The 18639-nt window shown below is 41.5% G+C and overlaps 1 protein-coding gene across 1 annotated transcript in view; it reads right to left on the reverse strand.

Annotated features, from left to right (window-relative positions):
- The window catches only part of VWA8 (von Willebrand factor A domain containing 8), a 403863-nt gene that overhangs the window by 376610 nt on the left and 8614 nt on the right, over nucleotides 1-18639 (reverse strand). The gene's annotated exons all lie outside the window — the stretch shown is intronic.

Below are 18639 nucleotides of genomic sequence, written 5' to 3' on the forward strand. Positions count from 1 at the left end.
AGAACTGTTAACAACAACAAGTTAGAAAACCACACATTTGTCTTTGGCAACAAGGTCCTCACCTACAGAGAGGGATATAATAGAAATATACCATACCTAAGTCGGAGTCAGCAACACTATGCTCTGCTCTAAAATTTCCATCCAAAGTATACATTATACATAGGAAACAAGAGAAATCAGGGAAATTCATATCTTAAACGCTAAGTAGGAGGTGGGCTTTTCACCTAATGGTTAAGCTACTGGTGGGATATCCACACCCCACAAAGCAGCACCCAGGATTTAGTTCCACTCCAATTCCAATCTTTTGCTAATGCATACCCTGGGAGGAAGACATTGATGACTCTAGTAGCTGAGTCCTTGCTATTCACACAGGAGACCTGAATACATTCCCAGCTCCCAGCTTCCACCAGGCAAGCCCTTTCAGGCCTGTGGAGAATAAACCCATGGACAGAGCCCTGTTTTTCTCTAATAAAATAAAAATTTTTTAAATATAAATCTAAATGCTGTTAGACAAAGTACAATAAAGTATAGTAACCAGTTTCATATTTTCACTATAGCAATGCTAATGTAGACAACAATATACTTAAGATCAATCAAAGCACAATAGGGTAGAATCTTCCATGCATATCTTCATCTTTTTTCTATTTCCATACAGTGCTAATTTTACCACACATAATTTCAAGTTTTCAAGCAAAATGACCCACAAAATTCAATACTTCTAAATGCATAAAAAGAACAATGTCCCAGGATCATAGATGCCAAGAATTCCCACATGAAACTAATGAAAGAGGGCAAAAGTTCTAAGTAAGTTCTACAGGGGTCTGTTTTTTAAAGCAGCATCATAGGGCAGGCTCTGTGGCATGGTGGGTGAACCCGCCCCCTGTGGGGCCAGCATTCCCACATGCATAGGCTTGGCTATTAACCCAAATCCTGGAATCCATATTCTACAGAATTTCTACAGAATCCTGTCATTCCCAGAAATGTCCTTAGCTACTTTTTCATCTATGGTGATCTCCAGAATAGCTTCATTTATCTTGAAAAAAAAAAAAAAAGCCCACTTTCCTAAGGTTAGAATATATCCCAAGGCACCAAGATGGTGGAATAAGAAGGGAGCTTACTCTAGTCTAGGGGAAGATAGCTAAAAAAAAAAAAAAAGTGGCGAGTGCAATCTTATGGAAGAGTTAGGGAGAAAACTATAGAGGAAACTCCTTACAAATTAGAGGGACACCATGGAACCACGTGGAGGGTGCAGATGCACAGAACTCAGGACACCAGCAGCCAAGAGCCTCAGCACCAGCTTTGGAGAGTGACGTGAGACCACAATGCAGCAGCCCAAGCCACTGGCAATAAAGCTCCAGTAAGAGTCTGGCATGAGTCTGTCTTGGAGCACTGTGGAGGACAGTATATCTGCCAACCAAGAGGAAAAATTAGGGGGCATATTTCTCCCTCCCTGATTATCTGGCACTGGTGTCCTGTAACTAGTAGAGAGTGGGCAGGTACCGTTTTAGACATATGTAACAGCTGCGCCAGCTCATGTCCAAACGCCTAGCAACCAGCTGAGAGGCAATGCCTGAGTCTCACTGGGAGAAATGAAAGGAGGCTGGGTGCTCATGACTGTGGGAGGCTTGTGTGCCAGGACTATGAAAACACTGAGGCTGCATGTGAGGACACAGGGTGTGGTTAGTCTTTGGGCAGTCACTGTGGTGGGTCCACATGCTCAGGGCTCCCTGGTTCCCTAGTGAGGGTCATTCCTGCAGGATCTGTGCTCACACCAAGGACTGCATGAATCCTTTGTGTGAATATTGTGACAGCCTGAATGAATACTGTACCCACTGGGGCTAGCACCAGGCATTGGTCTCCTTGGAGGAGAGGAGGTGAGCATGAGACTACACCAACAGAAATGAACAAACCTCCTCTCATATAAAAATTAAAAAAGGAGATTTACCACACCCAATTTGGGAGTTACCTTGGATACTCCCCTCACCCTGGAGCACTGAACAGAGCTCCCTGTCAATACTGAGAACATGCCTCAGGGTATTCACTGAAAGAGCAGACACTTCACTAACACATAGAAGCATAGTACAAAGACAAAATCCATCACAGGGGAAAAAAAATAAACCAACAAGTATCCCCACAAATGCCTAAAAATAAATGCAGCAATTCAAGAAACAAGAATAAAGAATACAACATGATGGCCCCAAAGGAACACAACACTTCAATATAAGAATGTGAAAATGAAGAGATTGAAGAAATGCCAGAAATGGACTTCAAAAAATTGACCATAAGGTCATTTAGAAATAATCAGAAATACATGAATTAAAGAAATCCATATATGACATGAAAAAAATTTCCTAATAAATTGAGATTTTAAAGAGAAATTAAAATGAAATATTGGAAATGAAGAATAAAAAATGCAGTGGAAATCTTGAACAACAGAATCAGTGAAGCAAAACAAAGAATACTCGACTTAGAAGATAAATCTCCAGAAATTTTACAGTCAGATAAAGAAAAAAAAAAAAAACAAGAAATTAGAAAACTAAAAAACCATGTTGGAGATCTATGGGATACTATCAAACAACCCAACATATAGGTCTTAAGAGTTCCTGAAGGCATGGAAAGCGAATGCATTAGAAGGCCTTTTTAGTGAAATAATTACAGAAAACTTCCCTAATTTGAAGAAAGAAAGGGACGTTCAAGTACAGGAAGCACATAGAACTCCTAATAGACAAAAAGAGATCTTTACTATGACACAACCTAGTCAAACTCTTCAAAGCAAAACACAAAGAGAAGATTCCAAAATATGCATGAGAGAAATGACAGATTGCATTCAGAAGATCTCCAATTAGACTGACAGCTGACTTCTCATCAGAAACCCTATAGGCTAGGAGAGAATGGCAATATATAGTCCAAATCTTAAGAGAAAAAAAACTTTCAACCAGAATACTGTATCCTGCAAAACTCTCATTTATGAATGAAGGTGAAATAAAGGTCTTCCATAACAAATAGAAATCAAAAGAATTTGTCACCACTCATCCAACCTTACAAAAGATGCTTAAGGATGTGCTACACACAGAAAATATAGTAATGAATGTGAAAGCAGAAAATCTCCCAGTAAAAGTACAAAGGAAATCCAAAGTAAACAACAGTAATGTTTATGGAAAAACGGTAGGTCCAAGTTGTTACTTATCAATAATCATCCTAATGTAAATAGCCTCAACTCCCCAGTTAAAAGGCACAAGCAGGCTAAATGGAAAAAAACAAAGCAAAATTCATCTATTTACTGCCTGCAAAAAAACACATCTCACCAACAAGGATACAAGCAGACTGAAAGTGAAAGGATGGAAAAAGATATGCCATGCTAACAGAAAGCAAAAAAGAGCTAGTGTAGCCATTCTAATATCAGACAAAATAGACTGTAACGCAAAAAAACTGTTAAGAGAGAAAAGAAGGGCATTATGTAATGACTAAGGGATCAATTCAACAGGAAGATGTTACTATAATGAATGTATATACACCTAATTATAGGGCACCTGGCTATTTAAAAGAAATGTCAATGGATCTAAAGGGAGATATAGACTTCCATACAATAATAATGGGAGTCTTCAATACCCCAATTACAGCAATGGATAGATCAACCAGGCAGAAAATCAGCAAGGAGACAAAAGTTAATTGGCACTGTAGACCAAATGGACCTAATGTATATCTATAGAACTTTTCATCCTAAAGTTGCAGATTACACATTCTTCTCACCAATTAATGGAACTCTGTCTAGGATAGACTGCAGGCCGGCCATAAAGCAATTTTCAACAAGTTCAAAAAAATCTAAATGATACCATGCTTGCACCTTCGCTAACCACAATGGAATGAAGCTAGAAATCAACAACTCAAGATTCTCTAGAACATATGGAGACATATGGAGACACATGTTCCTGAATGAACAGTGGGTCATCTAAGAAATCAAAAGGGAAATAAAAAAACTGTTGAGGAACAAATATTCTTTCCATACTATTTGTTGAGATTTACTTATTATAATCTTCTGTGTATAAAGTTAATTGAAAATAGATCTTATTAAACAAATGCCTGCTAACAACAATAGATAGAATTAAAAAGGAGAGAATGATCCAACATGGGAAGCAGGCCACACAGCAGACTCATAGAATGACAAATGCCCTAAACAGCACTCTGGCCTCAGAATCAGCCCTTAATAAGGCATTCAGATCTGGCTAAAAAGTCCATGAGAGCATTTCAGGCATGGAAAGCTAAGACACTGTGGCAAAAAATGGCCTAGATGAAAGATCTCTGTGAGTGAGATACCAGTGAAAAGAAGAGACCTCCAAAGAAGGAGGTATTGGCCAGCACCATGGCTCAGTAGGCTAATCTTTCCGCCTGCAGCGCCGGCACCCCGGGTTCGAGTCCGAGTTGGGGCGCTGGATTCTGTCCTAGTTGCTCCTCTCTTCCAGTTCAGCACACTGCTGTGGCCCAGGAGGGCAGTGGAGGATGGCCCAGGTGCTTGTGTCCTGCACCCACATGGGAGACCAGGAGGAAGCACCTGGCTCCCAGCTTTGGATCAGCGCAGCGCGCCGGCCATAGCAGCCATTTGGGGGGTGAACCAACAGAAAAAGGAAGACCTTTCTCTCTGTCTGTCTGTCTTTCTGTCTCTCTCTCTCTCTCTCTCACTGTCTAACTCTGCCTGTCAAAAAAAAGGAGGAGGAGGAGGTATCTTTCTCAGAAGGGAGGGAAGGGAGGGGAGAACTTCTACTTTACTTATGGCCCTGTCTAAATAATGATGGAGTCTGTCAACTCAAGAGGCTTCCATAGTCTTGACAGCTCATGACAAGAGTCTCGGGTGATCACTGACATCATAAATAAGAATGCCAATTGTTAAATCAACAACAGGAGTCACTGTGCATCTACTCCCATGTAGGACCTCTGTCCTTAATGAGTTGTACTATGAGAATTAATGGTAAAACTTGTCTTCAAACAGTACTTTATACTTTGTGTGTCTGTGTGGGTGCAAACTGTGGAAATCTTTACTTAGTACAGAGCTGATCTTCTGTATAAAAAGATAATTAAAGATGACTCTTAATGAAGAATGGTTTGGGAGAGGGAATAAGAGGTGGGACAGGAGGAGGGGGTGGGAGGGTGGGTATGGGGGGGAAGAACTACTATATTCCTAAAGCTGCACCTATGACATTTGTATTCATTAAATAAAAGCTTTCTAAAAAAAATTGAAAAAAATGGGAAAAATAGATTTTTTTTTTTTGACAGGCAGAGTGGACAGTGAGAGAGAGAGACAGAGACAAAGGTCTTCCTTTTGCCGTTGGTTCACCCTCCAATGGCCGCCGCGGCTGGCGTGCTGCAGCCAGCACATCGCGCTGATCCAAAGCCAGGAGCCAGGTGCTTTTCCTGGTCCCCCTTGCGGGTGCAGGGCCCAAAGACTTGGGCCATCCTCCACTGCACTCCCGGGCCATAGCAGAGAGCTGGCCTGGAAGAGGGGCAACCGGGACAGAGTCCGGTGCCCCAACCTGGACTAGAACCTGGTGTGCCAGCGCCGCAAGGTGGAGGATTAGCCTATTGAGCTGCGGCACCGGCAAAATAGATCTTATTAAAAAAAATAATGGGAATAGGAGAGGGAGGAGGATGAAGGGTGGGAAGAATCACTATCACTATGCTCCTAAAGCTGTATTTATGAAATTCATATACCTTATAAAATAGACTCAATGAAAAAATAATAATAAACCTAGAAGCAATAATAAAAAGAAAAAAATAAAAGAATATACCTCAGTTAATCTACCTCTTGTTTAGAAACCTGAGCTTTTGTTGAAGAAACTCTATATCCTTGCTTTTCCCAGATTCTGGGTTTAATGGGATGCAGAAGAAAGTATCCCTCAGGCAAGGGTTTAGTACACAATAGAATATATTGAAACAACTGCTTCCTCTGTGTCTCCCTCTATCTGTAACTCTACCTCTCAAATAAATAAATAAACTCTTTTAAAAAGCACACCCCCCCCGCTGTCCCCCCCCAGCTCCGCAGCACAGTATGTTAATCCTCCACCTGCAGTGCCAGCATCACATATGGGTGCCAGTTCTAGTCCTGCCTGCTCCTCTTCCAATCCAGCTCTCTGCTGTGGCCTGGGAAAGCAGTTGAAGATGGCCCAAGTCCTTTGACCCCTGCACCCACATGGGAGACCAAGAAGAAACACCTGACTCCTGGCTTCAGATTGTCATAGCTCTGGCTATTACAGCCATTTGGGGAGTGAACCAACAGAAGGAAGACCTTTCCTCTCTGTCTCTCCCACTCACTGTCTATAACTCTACCTCTCAAATAAATAAATAAAATCTTTAAAAGAAAAAAAAAAAAAAAGAAACAACTGCATCACTAACAGCACTGAGGCCTTTAACCATTTTTGTACTCTCCATTTGACTTTGAAACAGGGAAGTATTACAGGGAGAAAGACATGGAACCAAGAGTCCATGTCTGAAAAACTTAACTTTAAAGAAGCACCTAAGGAAGATAATAAATCTTATAAGAAATGGAGTTGGACACTTAGACGTAACTAAAATTTAAGACATAGGAATATCCTCTACTTAGCACACTAAAACAAACTACATCTTTCAGAGCAAATTTTACCATTTACTCTAATAATACAACTCTTGGAGGACAGAGGTCCTGCATGGGAAGTTAGTACACACTGACTCTTGTTAATTTAACAATTAACACTGTTACGTATGACATCAGTGATCACCCAAGGCTCTTGACATGGGTTGCCTAGGCTGTGGAAGCCTCCTGAGTCCACACACGCCATTAGTTTTCAGATAAGGCAATGAGCAAAGTGGAAGTTCTTCCTTCAGAGCAGAGTACATCCTTATTTGACAACCACTTCTTTCCACTGGGGTCTAATCCACAGAGGTTGTTTATGTAGGGACACTTTTTGCAACCATGTCCTCACTTTCCACAACTGAAATGCTCTTGTGGGATTTTTAGCCAAACCAGAATGCCTCATGGGCTGATTCTGAGGTCACTGAGTGTTACTCATAGCAATTGTCATTCAATGAGTCTGCTGTATATACTGCTTCTCATGTTGGAGTGTTCTATTATCACTAAACACTTATAATGCTACTTTTACCATCCAGCTCATGGGGACTTAGGATCCCAGAACAAGTTTTCAAACTATACACTTAGAAGTAAATCCATAGGAATGTATGTAGAACTACACAGCTGAACAATCTCTTTGTAGGACCTGAGAAGATAAAAATAGACACGGCTCTTCGCTAGCTTAATTATCCTTAAGCATGTGACTTGAATACAATACATTAGCTATAATTTTGACACCTAAGATTCTCCATTTGTATACAAAATGAGGTCCATTATTTTCCAAAGCCCACTGAGGGGGCTCCCAATCCCCCCCCCCTTTTTTTTAAACAAGCATAAAGCCAAAACACCATACCAAAATAAAAAGGAAACACCACCTGGTCTGGAAAACATCATCCCAGAAGGCCAAAGAGAAAACTTCCTGGTCTGAGATGAAATCTCAGAAGGCCCATCATGCCTGGGATACTGATTCCCAGGAGGCCAGTGCCATACCTAGGGAATGAAACCCCAGGAGGCCAAAGAGAACCAGAGTAAAGCTAAAATAAAAAGTTAAAATAGGCCGGCGCCACAGCTCACTAGGCTAATCCTTTGCCTACGGCACTGGCACCCCGAGTTCTTGTCCCGGTTGGGGTGCCAGTTCTGTCCCGGATGCTCCTCTTCCAGTCCAGCTCTCTGCTGTGGCCTGGCAGTGCAGTGGAGGATGGCCCAGGTGCTTGGGCCCTGCACCCACATGGGAGACCAGGAGGAAGCACCTGGCTCCTGGCTTCGGATTGGCGCAGAGCACCAGCCATAGCAGCCATTTGGGGGGTGAACCAATGGAAGGAAGACCTTTCTCTCTGTCTCTCTCTAACTCTGTCTGTAAAAAGAGAAAAAAAAATTTTAAATAAAAAACCAGAAACCAAAAGGGGACCAGCATATAGCCAAAAGGATAAAGGGGGGAAAAGGGGAGAAATCCAAAATGGTAACTGGCACAGAGCCACGGAATAAGAAAAGATTGGGAATCCAATTACATGAATTCTACCTTATGGTACATAGCCAAGAAAATAAGACTAAAAAAAAATAAATAAATAAAAAATCACTATGCTAATCAGGCATGCAGTGTGTAGCCAGTCATGGTGGCCACCATCTTGGTGGTGGAGTCTGTTGCCCATCTTCCAATAAAAACAGAACTCCTCATGGTGTCTGCCCACTTAGCAACCACGTGTTTTTACTCGAAGCCACCATTTTGTGGTGGAAGCCCCACACTCCAACACAAGAAGTGGACCTTCAGCCATGTTTGGACTCCCGTTTCCTGAGACTATGTGGTTACTAGGCAACAGAACTGTTTTTTTCCAGATTGTACCACCCAAAACCAACAAATGTCACTCTAGCATGCCTGATTTTTAAAAACAAATCCTGAGGTAAACCCATTGTTGATAACCATGAAATTCTTCCATACAACTTAAAAGCTTAAGTCTTAGCTTTTCTAAATATATAAATTATCCTTAAAAACATATCACAAACAACTTGGAAGAATTTAAATATCAGCAAGCGCTGGTAAACTGGCCTCCTTTTTTTCTCAACTTTTCTCCCTAATTCCACTGGCTTTTGCTTGCATGAAGCTACCAAGATTAGGAACACAAAAGACATTAAAATCTGCATTTTAGTTCAAGCCTCAAAAGCTGAGAAAAGAGAAAATGAAACCCAAAGGCCTGAGGTGAAAGCCAAGCACATTTGCTTAGGTGCATTTCCTAAGGAAAAAAAAAACTGTGTGTTTGCTGAGGTAAAAACACTGCGCGTTTGCTTAGCAAATCACATTGCCTTATTTGAAAATAAATTTTTCTCCTGGCTGGCTCGCCAAATGTTATGGGCTGAGTTGGGCCTAAATCAATTTTCCAGACTCTTGCCTTTTACTTAGAGAGGAATTCTAAATACAGGCCCAAACATGGCATGCAGTGTGATAAACTTTATTTACAAAGTCAGAAAAATACACAGGCTCATTAGGGCTTTATTTCGGGGAAGTGGGCCAAATGGGAATTATTCTACCCTGCTCTGTGAGTCGTGAGTCCACAAGGAGGAAAGCGAGTACTTCCATTCTTCCTAGCTTTTTATGAGCTTAGAAAAATTGAAGTGCTGGGGCCAGCTCTGTGGCATAGCAGGTGAAGCCGCTGCCTGCAGTGCTGGCATCCCATATGGGTGCCAGTTCGAGACCCAGCTGCTCCACTTCCAATCCAGCTCTCTGCTATGGCCTGGGAAAGCAGTGGAAAATGGACCAGGTGCTTGGGCCCCTGCACCCACATGGGAGACCCGGAGGAAGCTCCTGGCTCCTGGCTTCAAATCGGTGCAGCTCTGGCCGTTGCAGCCATCTAGGGAGTGAACCAGCAGATGGAGGACCTCTCTCTCTCTCTCTCTCTCTCTCTGCGCCTCTTTTTTTTTTCTCTCTCTGTAACTCTGACTCTCAAATAAATAAATAAATCTTTAAAAAAAAAAATTGAAGTGTTTACATGGTCTCACCCCCACATCCCAGGTAAGAGAGGTAAGAGGAAGTAATTTCTGGGGAGGGGTCCCCTGACTGACAGGTAGGTGAACATGGCAACACAGAGCAAAGGCGTGGCTTCCAGCTCATGAATTTAAAATTATCTATCTAAGCTTTCCCACATCACACACACATGGGAGATCCAGAAGAAGCTCCTGGCTTCTAGCTTTGGATTGGCTCAGCTCTGGCCATTGTGGCCATTTGGAGAGTGAACCAGTGGACCTCTCTCTGTCTCTATGCCTCTACCTCTCTCTGTAACTCTTTCAAATAAATAAAATATATCTTTAAAAAAATTTAAAGATACTTAGAAAAAGTAGCTAAAGAAAACACATCATTCAGTATCGCCAGTTCAGAGCTAAGATCATAAGTTGTGGCAATTATAACAAAAGCCAATATTTGTTGAATGCTTACTACCTTCTAAGAACTTTATACATCTAAAAATAACCCTCTGAGACACAGACTTTACAAATGAGAAAATCTGCTGATCTGTGAAAGTCTTATAGATGAAGACATTTATTACAGATACATGATAAATTGGAAGAGGAAGATAAGGATTACATGTAAAACCAAGTACTTGCTAGATCCAAAATTAGCAGCCAGAAGGCAGAAAGGCAAAACTCAGTGAGAAGAAAAATCCTAGGGGCTGCAAATGTCTTCCATAATATATCAGGACCCTCTCCTGCTCCCTCAATTCACTCTGTCCTTAGTCTATCAGAGATGCTCCAAGAATCCACCTCACCTAGAATGAGCAGCACATATCCTAGGAACTCGAGAGAAATGTACTTTTTCAGTACTATTCCTCCCTGCCCCCAACCTGTGTTTCAACAAGCTCTGCAGACCACTTACAATACAAGTTTCTGAATCACTGATCTTTGAAATTCTAACATCCTCTAACTAAGTGATCATCAGAGTCTCACATACAACCTTAATTGTTTCCAGGTATTGTCTGACAGGTCATGCCACCCTACTTTACCTGAGGCAGGAAAAAAATATATAAATTAGCCATATTTTAAGGATAAGTTTGCTTGCAAATATGAGTTGTACCTATTGGCATTTAATAAGAAGTAGTTGTAAAGAATTTCAGGTTCAGTAGTTCAAATGAGATGCCTTTTAAATGTCATATCACATCCTGAAAAGACTAATTTTTCATCTCCTGACAAAATAGGTGCCAGGTAATTAACCAGAATATGAGAATACTTTCAGGTACCAGGTCTCATTACAAATCTTGACTTCAGTCTGACCAAATCATTCTAAGAACAAACCTAGGAAAGAACAGATTTTACAAAATCACAGGAACTTCAAAATTTGATGTCAGTTTGTTTACAAATAAATCAAGGTAAGATTCTCACATCAGGCTTCTCACAAAAAGGAAATTCAAAATAGACTAAAGATACAAAAATTAAAAACAAAAATATTGGGCCAGCATTGTGGCATAGTAGGTTAAGCTGCTGCCTGCAATATTGGCATCCCATGTGGGTTCTGGTTAAAGTTCCAGCAGCTCCACTTCCCATCCACGACCCTGCTAATGAGCCTGGGAAAGCCTCACAAGATGACTTACATGTTTGGGCCCCTGCCACCGACATGGGAGACCGGATGAAGCTCCTGGCTCCTGGCTTTGGCCTGGACAACCCCAAATCTGCAGCCATTTGGGGAGTAAACCAGCTGATGAAAGATTCTCTCTCTCTCTCTCTCTCTCTCTCTCTCTCTCTCTCTCTGTTTAAAATATGCTTATATATAATTAGAAAAACATGCAGGTACAATCATGACCTAGAAAAACACTTCTTATATAAGAACTTAAAAAAAAAAAAAAAGGAAAGGAAAAGACAAAATATTTTACATTAAGTAAAATAAAATTGTGGCTGTCATTGGTGCATAGTTGGTCAAGTTGTTGCCTGTGATGCCAGCATCCTTTATGGGCCTCGGTTCAAGTCCCAGCTGCTGAATTTCTGATTCAGCTCTCTGCTAATGAACCTGGAAAAGCAGTAGAAAATGGCCCAAGTGCTTGGTCCCCTGCACCCACATGGGAAATTCTGATGGAGTTCCAGTTTCCTGGCTTCATCTTTGCCCAGCACCAGCTGCTGTAGCCATTCATTTACATCTCCTACGAAGCACAAACAAGGATGTGCTACCATAGCATTCTTTATGCTAAAGTATGAATATTTGTTTTCCAATAAAATTGTTATGTTAAAATCCTAACCCCTAAGTAATGATATTAAGAGGTAGGGCTTTATGAGAACATTTCAGGCATGGAAAGCCAACATACTGTGGCAAAAAATGGCCTAGATGAAAGATCTCTGTGAGTGAGATACCAGTGAAAAGAAGAGACCATCAAAGAAGGAGGTATCTTTCTCTGAACGGAGGGGAGAACTTCTACTTTACTTATGGCCCTGTCTAAATAATGATGGAGTCTGTGAACTCAAGAGGCTTCCATAGTCTTGACAGCTCATGACAAGAGCTGACATCATAAATAAGAATGCCAATTGTTAAATCAACAACAGGAGTCACTGTGCATCTGCTCCTCATGTAGGACCTCTGTCCTTAATGAGTTGTACTATGAGAATTAATGGTAAAACTTGTCTTCAAACAGTACTTTATACTTTGTGTGTCTGTGTGGGTGCAAACTGTGGAAATCTTTACTTAGTACAGAGCTGATCTTCTGTATAAAAAGATAATTAAAGATGGCTCTTAATGAAGAATGGGATGGGAAAGGGAGTAAGAGGTGGGACGGGAGTGGGGGTGGGAGGGTGGGTATGGGGGGAAGAACTGCTATATTTCTAAAGCTGCACCTATGAAATTTGTATTCATTAAATAAAAGCTTTCTATTAAAAAAAAAAAAGAGGTAGGGCTTTGGGAGGTGATTAGGTCATAAAGGTGAAATCTTTCTAAAGGTTTCTAGGCAGCCCATGTGCCCCTTTCACCATCCAAGGTGCAGATAGAAGGTTTCTATGAACCAGAAGCAGCCCTTACCAGACAGCAAATAATCTTGATCTTGGACTTCCCTGCTCCAGCACCATAAGAAATATTTCTGTTGTTTGTAAACTATTCAGTTTATGATATTTTGTTATACCAACCTACACAGACTATGACATCTTTAAATATTTTTTAAAAATAGAAAATAATCTTGGCCAGCGCCGTGGCTTCACAGGCTAATCCTCCGCCTTGTGGCACCAGCACACCGGGTTCTCGTCCCAGTTGGGGCACCGGATTCTATCCCGGTTGCCCCTCTTCCAGGCCAGCTCTCTGCTATGGCCCAGGAAGGCAGTGGAGGATGGCCCAAGTGCTTGGGCCCTGCACCCGCATGGGAGACCAGGAGGAAGCACCTGGCTCCTGGCTTCGGATCAGCACGATGTGCCGGCCGCAGCAGCCATTGGAGGGTGAACCAACGGCAAAAAGGAAGACCTTTCTCTCTGTCTCTCTCTCACTGTCCACTCTGCCTATCAAAAAAATAATAATAATAATAATAATCTTAAATACTCATTAATAGGGCAATAACAAACCATAGTACATCTGTACTACAACCTCTTTGCTGAGGTTTTCAAAAAAAAAAAAAACACAAAGGAAGAGGGATATTTTTTCTTCAACTGAACTTCTGATTTTTCTGCCAAAATGTACCCCATTCACAGTATTTCTCAGCTCTCCTAAATCCTTCCAGTTGCTTAGACCAAAATGCATGGAGTCATTCTTAAATTTTCTCCCTCTACCCCAATCTGTGCTAGTCCAAGACAACATTCACTCTCACTCCCTAAGAGATCTCCTCTTGCAGCCCCTGCTCCCCTACAGTCTAGTGTCAACAGAGCAGCCACAGTGACCCCAACAAAATCAGAATAAAGTCAAGTCAATTCTTTACTCAATCCTCAGTCTGCAATGGTTCATAAGGTTTTTTTTTTTTTTTGGGGGGGGGGGGGGCGGGGTGGTCTGGCTCCCTTTTTTTTCTCTCTGGCCTCATCTCCTGCTGGTTTCCCCTCTTCTTACTGCACTCAAGCCACAAGCATCTCCTCACTGTTCCTGGAAAACATCAGCTCCATTTCAAGCTTTTCTTACTAACTACAACGCTTTTCCATTCATCAGTCAGGCTCCCAGCAAGAGACATAGGGTACATTCAAACTGAGGATAATCAGGGAATCATTTATGAAGAAGTGGGCAGACTTTAGGAAAAGCAACAAGAGACCTTAGAACTAGCAGTAACAGAAAGCTGTTACCAAACCTAGGCCTAAAGGGGAAGAGGGAGAGAGTCAGCAAAGAGCATATCTGTATAGCCCTCCTAACAGGAGCTGTGGATCTTTGTGGAAAAACATGGCAAGCCTGTAGTGGTGACCTGACAAGGAAAGGGTTGGGGAATAAGCATGAAGCAAAAATTGGCAGAACTAAAAAGTAGAAATAGGCAAAAACACCATTGTATCTAGATTGCTTATTATATCCCTCTCAGTGACTGAGGGGAGCAGCAGGGGTGAGGATACAGGAATAAGAATCACTGACTCTCAGTCTATCAAATGCAGAAAGTTAGAGAAGATCTGAAAACACCTTTACCCACTCCACCTAAGTGACCTCTGCAGAGCACAACACCCAATAACACAACACCTATTCTTTTTAAGTGTACATGGAATAATAGCCCAAATAGATCACAGACCTGACCATAAAGCAAGACTTAATAAATTCAAAGGACTGAAATCATACAGAGCATGTTTTCTAACCACAATGGAATTAAACTGGAAATCACTAACAACAACAACAACAAAAAGTTAACTGAGAAATTCCCCAAACATTTGGAAACCAGGCAACAGGCTTCTAACATCTCCAAAAAGGAAATCAAGATGCAAATTAGACTCATTAAGAAATAGGGCGTGGTCAATGAACCGTATCTGCTCTGGACAAAGGAGATGGGTTATGACATTCGTATTAGCCATCTTTGCTTTAAATGTTGATGTTCTTGGCCATCTTCTGTTACTATACTATTCTTTTCTGAGTCACATAAACCACACTAGTAGTCCAACTCTTGACCTTCATAAAACTCTTACATGTCTATCTTGGCTCAGATCTTTGAGTTTCATATCTGCCACTAGCTTGCTGGACACTTTACCTAGATATTCCAGAGACACCTCAACTTCAATACAAGAAAAACAAAACACTATATTCTGTGTGCCAAACCATCTCCAGCCAGCTCTAACTTTTTCAGGGACTGATACTTTATGCCCTCAGCTTAAACATCCTCCCATGTTTCTCACACTGCTTTCCCTTACACAATGACTCCTCAAATATCTTCATGTCTCCCCTGACACCCCTGACGTTTCCTGTAGCATGATCTCCACCTCTCTCAAAAATTGATCATTTCATGGGTAGGAATTTAGCCTAGCAGTGAAGACACTGGCTCAAACACCCGTACCCCATATGCAAGCTCCTGGACTCAGTATCCAGTTCAGGATTCTAGCTTCCTGCTCATGTATAGAAGGCAGCTGTGATGGTTCAAGCAATTGGGCACCTGTACTGTGCATCCACATGGGAGATCTAGATTCCGTTCCTGGCTCCCAGCTTCAGCCTGGTCTTGCCCTGGCCAACGTTGAGGGCATTTAAGGAGTGAACCAGCAGATGAGAGAGCTAGCACCCATGCATGCTCTCTGCCTCTCAAATTAAAAAAAAAAAAAAAGTCACTCTGTTCCTTTCTACTGGCATAGAATCAGATTCATACTTTCTAAGTGCTTTTCTCACTCTGTGAAGAAATTAGTGTTTATGTCTCTTCCACAACAGTGGCATTTGAATTAAGGTACAAACATTTTTCAAGGGTGCAGCACACGGAGTCTCATGATCTTTACTTTCATCTGTTCTTTGCTAACATGAACCTGGCTAAGAACTGGTTCTGTAGGTTCTCCCTTCCCATAAGCTCTTTGAGAATAGCCCTTCTCCCACTTATTTCACTATATTAATGCATTGGGCAGTAAACAAGAGGATATATAAGATTATCAATGGAAGAGCCAGCACTGTGGCTCAACAGTGGGGTAAGCTGCCACCTGTGATGTTGGTATCCCACGTTGGAGTGCCATTCCAAGTCCCAGATGTTCCACTTCCAATCCAGTTCCCTGTTAAAGTGCCTGCCTAAGTGCTTGGGCTTCTGCCACACCCATGGCAGACCTGGATGGAATTCTGGGCTCCTGTCTTATGTGTGGCATCAGCCATGGAGGCTATCTGGGGAGTAAATCAGTGGTTGGGAGATGTCTCTGTCTGTCATTCTCCCTTTCAAATAAGTAAATGAAAAAATTTTAGAACGATTATGATTTGAGGCAAGTCTCCTTTTAAAATTATGCAAATCAATACAAATTTGCCTAAGGACTTTTAATATTTCTAAGAAAAGTGATGAGTTGCTTTGGCACTGAGGAGTATCTTGGTCTGTGCTGGCTTGATACTGCAGAGTGGGGAATTAAAAGTGAGTATTGTCAAATAAGCCAAGATGGGAAAGCTCAGAGAGCAAAGTAAAGAAAGCTTCAAAAATTAGCTTTTCTCATAAAGATAATTTGTTCCGCTTTTCTCAATCCTTAACTTAAGAACACGCTATTGCTGCAGGAAATAAGCACCTCTGAACATCTGAACCAAGGCACGTTATTGATGCTGATCTCCTTTAATGTAACTGACATAGTTCTTAGTACAACCAAGTTTTTCATAACACACAGGTAAATATCAGAGAGAAAACTATTAAACACTGCTTAGCGGGATGGAGGGGGAGTGCACATTTGACACAGTGGTTAAGATGCCTCTTGGGATGCCCCCATCCCATATCAGAGTGCCTGATACAGGCAGAGTTCCAGATCCACTGTACATTCTGGCTTCTTGCTAATGGATACCTGAAGAGGCAGCATATGATGGCTCAAATACTTAAGTCCAGGGGCAAGAGTTGTGACACAGTGGATTAAGCCATAGCTTGTGATGCTGACATCCCATAAGGAACACTAGTTTAAGCTCCAGGTTGCTCTGCTTCCAATCTGGCTTCCTGATAATGGAAGACAGCAGAGGATGGCCCAAATATCTGGGCTCCTGGTACCCATGTGGGAGACCCAGGTGGAGTTCTGGGCTCCTGGCGTTGGCTTGTACCAGCCTTAGCCATTGAGACCATTTGGGAAGTGAAACAGCAGATAGAAGACATCTCTCCCACTCTCTATCACTGTGCCTATTAAATAAATAAATCGTGTATCCCTGCTACTTATGTAGAAGACCTAGATTGAGCTGTGGATCCCTAGCTTCTGCCTGGCTCATCCCTGGCTGTTGTGAGCATTTGGGGAGTGAACCAGCAGATGGAAGTACACTTACTTTCTCTCTCTCTCTCTTTCTCTCTCTGCCTTTCAAGTAAAATTTTACAAACGCTTTGACCCCCAAAATACATACATGTTTTAAGCTGTTCCCTTCAGTTCAAATGCGCAACTTTCATTAAGATAGTTAAAACTTATTTTTAAATAATTTCATGAAATGTATAATCTACTTACTGTGATTTCTCATCTTATAAAGCACTATTTTCAAATTCATATTATGAAAAGATTATACATTAGTTTCTAAACCAATTAGTTGTTTTACTAAATACAATGGCAAAAGTTTCATCATGGGGCCCATGATGTGGCATAGCAGGTTAAACCTCTGCCTACAGTGCCAGCATCCCATATGGGCACTGGTTTGTGTCCCAGCTGCTCCTCTTCCAATCCAGCTCTCTGCTGATAGCCTAAGAAAGCAGTGTATGATGGCCCAAGTGCTTGGGCCCCTGCACCCATATGGGAGACCCAGAGGAAGCTCCTGACTCCTGGCTTCGATGGGCCCAGCTCCAGCCATTGCAGCCATCTGGGAAGTGAACCAGTGGATGGAAGACCCCTCTCTGTCTCTCCCTCTCCCTGTAACTCTGCCTTTCAAATAAATAAATCTTAAAAAATTAATTAAAATATTTTTAAAGTTTAATCATAAGGACTAAGGAAATTAACAGACATGATTTTTATACATGATTTTAATTATTCTCTGAAGCCCTTCAGCAAAATTTATGGCACATTTAATAAATGAACATCATGGCCGGTGCCATGGCTTAATAGGCTAATCCTCCGCCTTGCGGCGCCGGTACACCGGGTTCTAGTCCCAGTCGGGGCACCGATCCTGTCCCGGTTGCCCCTCTTCCAGGCCAGCTCTCTGCTGTGGTCCGGGAAGGCAGTGGAGGATGGCCCAAGTCCTTGGGCCCTGCACCCGCATGGGAGACCAGGAGAAGCACCTGGCTCCTGGCTTTGGATCAGCAAGATGCACCAGCCACAACGGCCATTGGAGGGTGAACCAACGGCAAAAAGGAAGACCTTTCTCTCTGTCTCTCTCTCTCACTATCCACTCTGCCTGTCCAAAAACAAATAAATAAATAAATAATAAATGAACATCATGCCTTCTCATTACATAAAAAACATAATACTATATTACTTTATTAGAAAGCATATAAAAGAGAAAAACTATACAATCATATATTATGAAATAATTTAAACATAAAAATATAACCACTAAATTCCTTTACCGGTAGCTTTGCTAGTTTTAGTAATCTAGCTTACAGAATATGCCCTCTAATTTGTATTTTTCAGTGTTTCCTATAGTATTCCTTAAAATATGTATATTAATACATTCATTTTAACTGAAAGGTACAAATGATTTTTATGTCAGAAAGTTTAATCTAACTGTCAGGTTGAGTATAGACATTTGTTAATTATAAAAACTTTTTAAGATTTTGCCTCAAAAAAGTATTTAAACATGTGATGGGGAAAAGCTGTATCACAAAAAATATGATACTGATAAAAGTATGCTGAAGCTAATAGCATCATTTTACAAACTCGTTCTGAGTAAACAGATTAAACAAGCAGCCACTAAGCAAGAAAGTAACAGACAAAGCCACCTGACAAATTTTGGTAAAGCCTCTTTAGTGACCCTCTCAGAAACTAAGGCACCAATGACTACTAGCTGCATACACACCATATTTTGGCAAGTCATGTGGTTTTTGATTCTTTGCTACCATCAAAATTGAAAAAGGCTCCAATCA

Source organism: Lepus europaeus, chromosome 6, assembly GCF_033115175.1.
Source record: "Lepus europaeus isolate LE1 chromosome 6, mLepTim1.pri, whole genome shotgun sequence".
In the NCBI taxonomy this organism is placed as follows: Eukaryota; Metazoa; Chordata; class Mammalia; order Lagomorpha; family Leporidae; genus Lepus; species Lepus europaeus.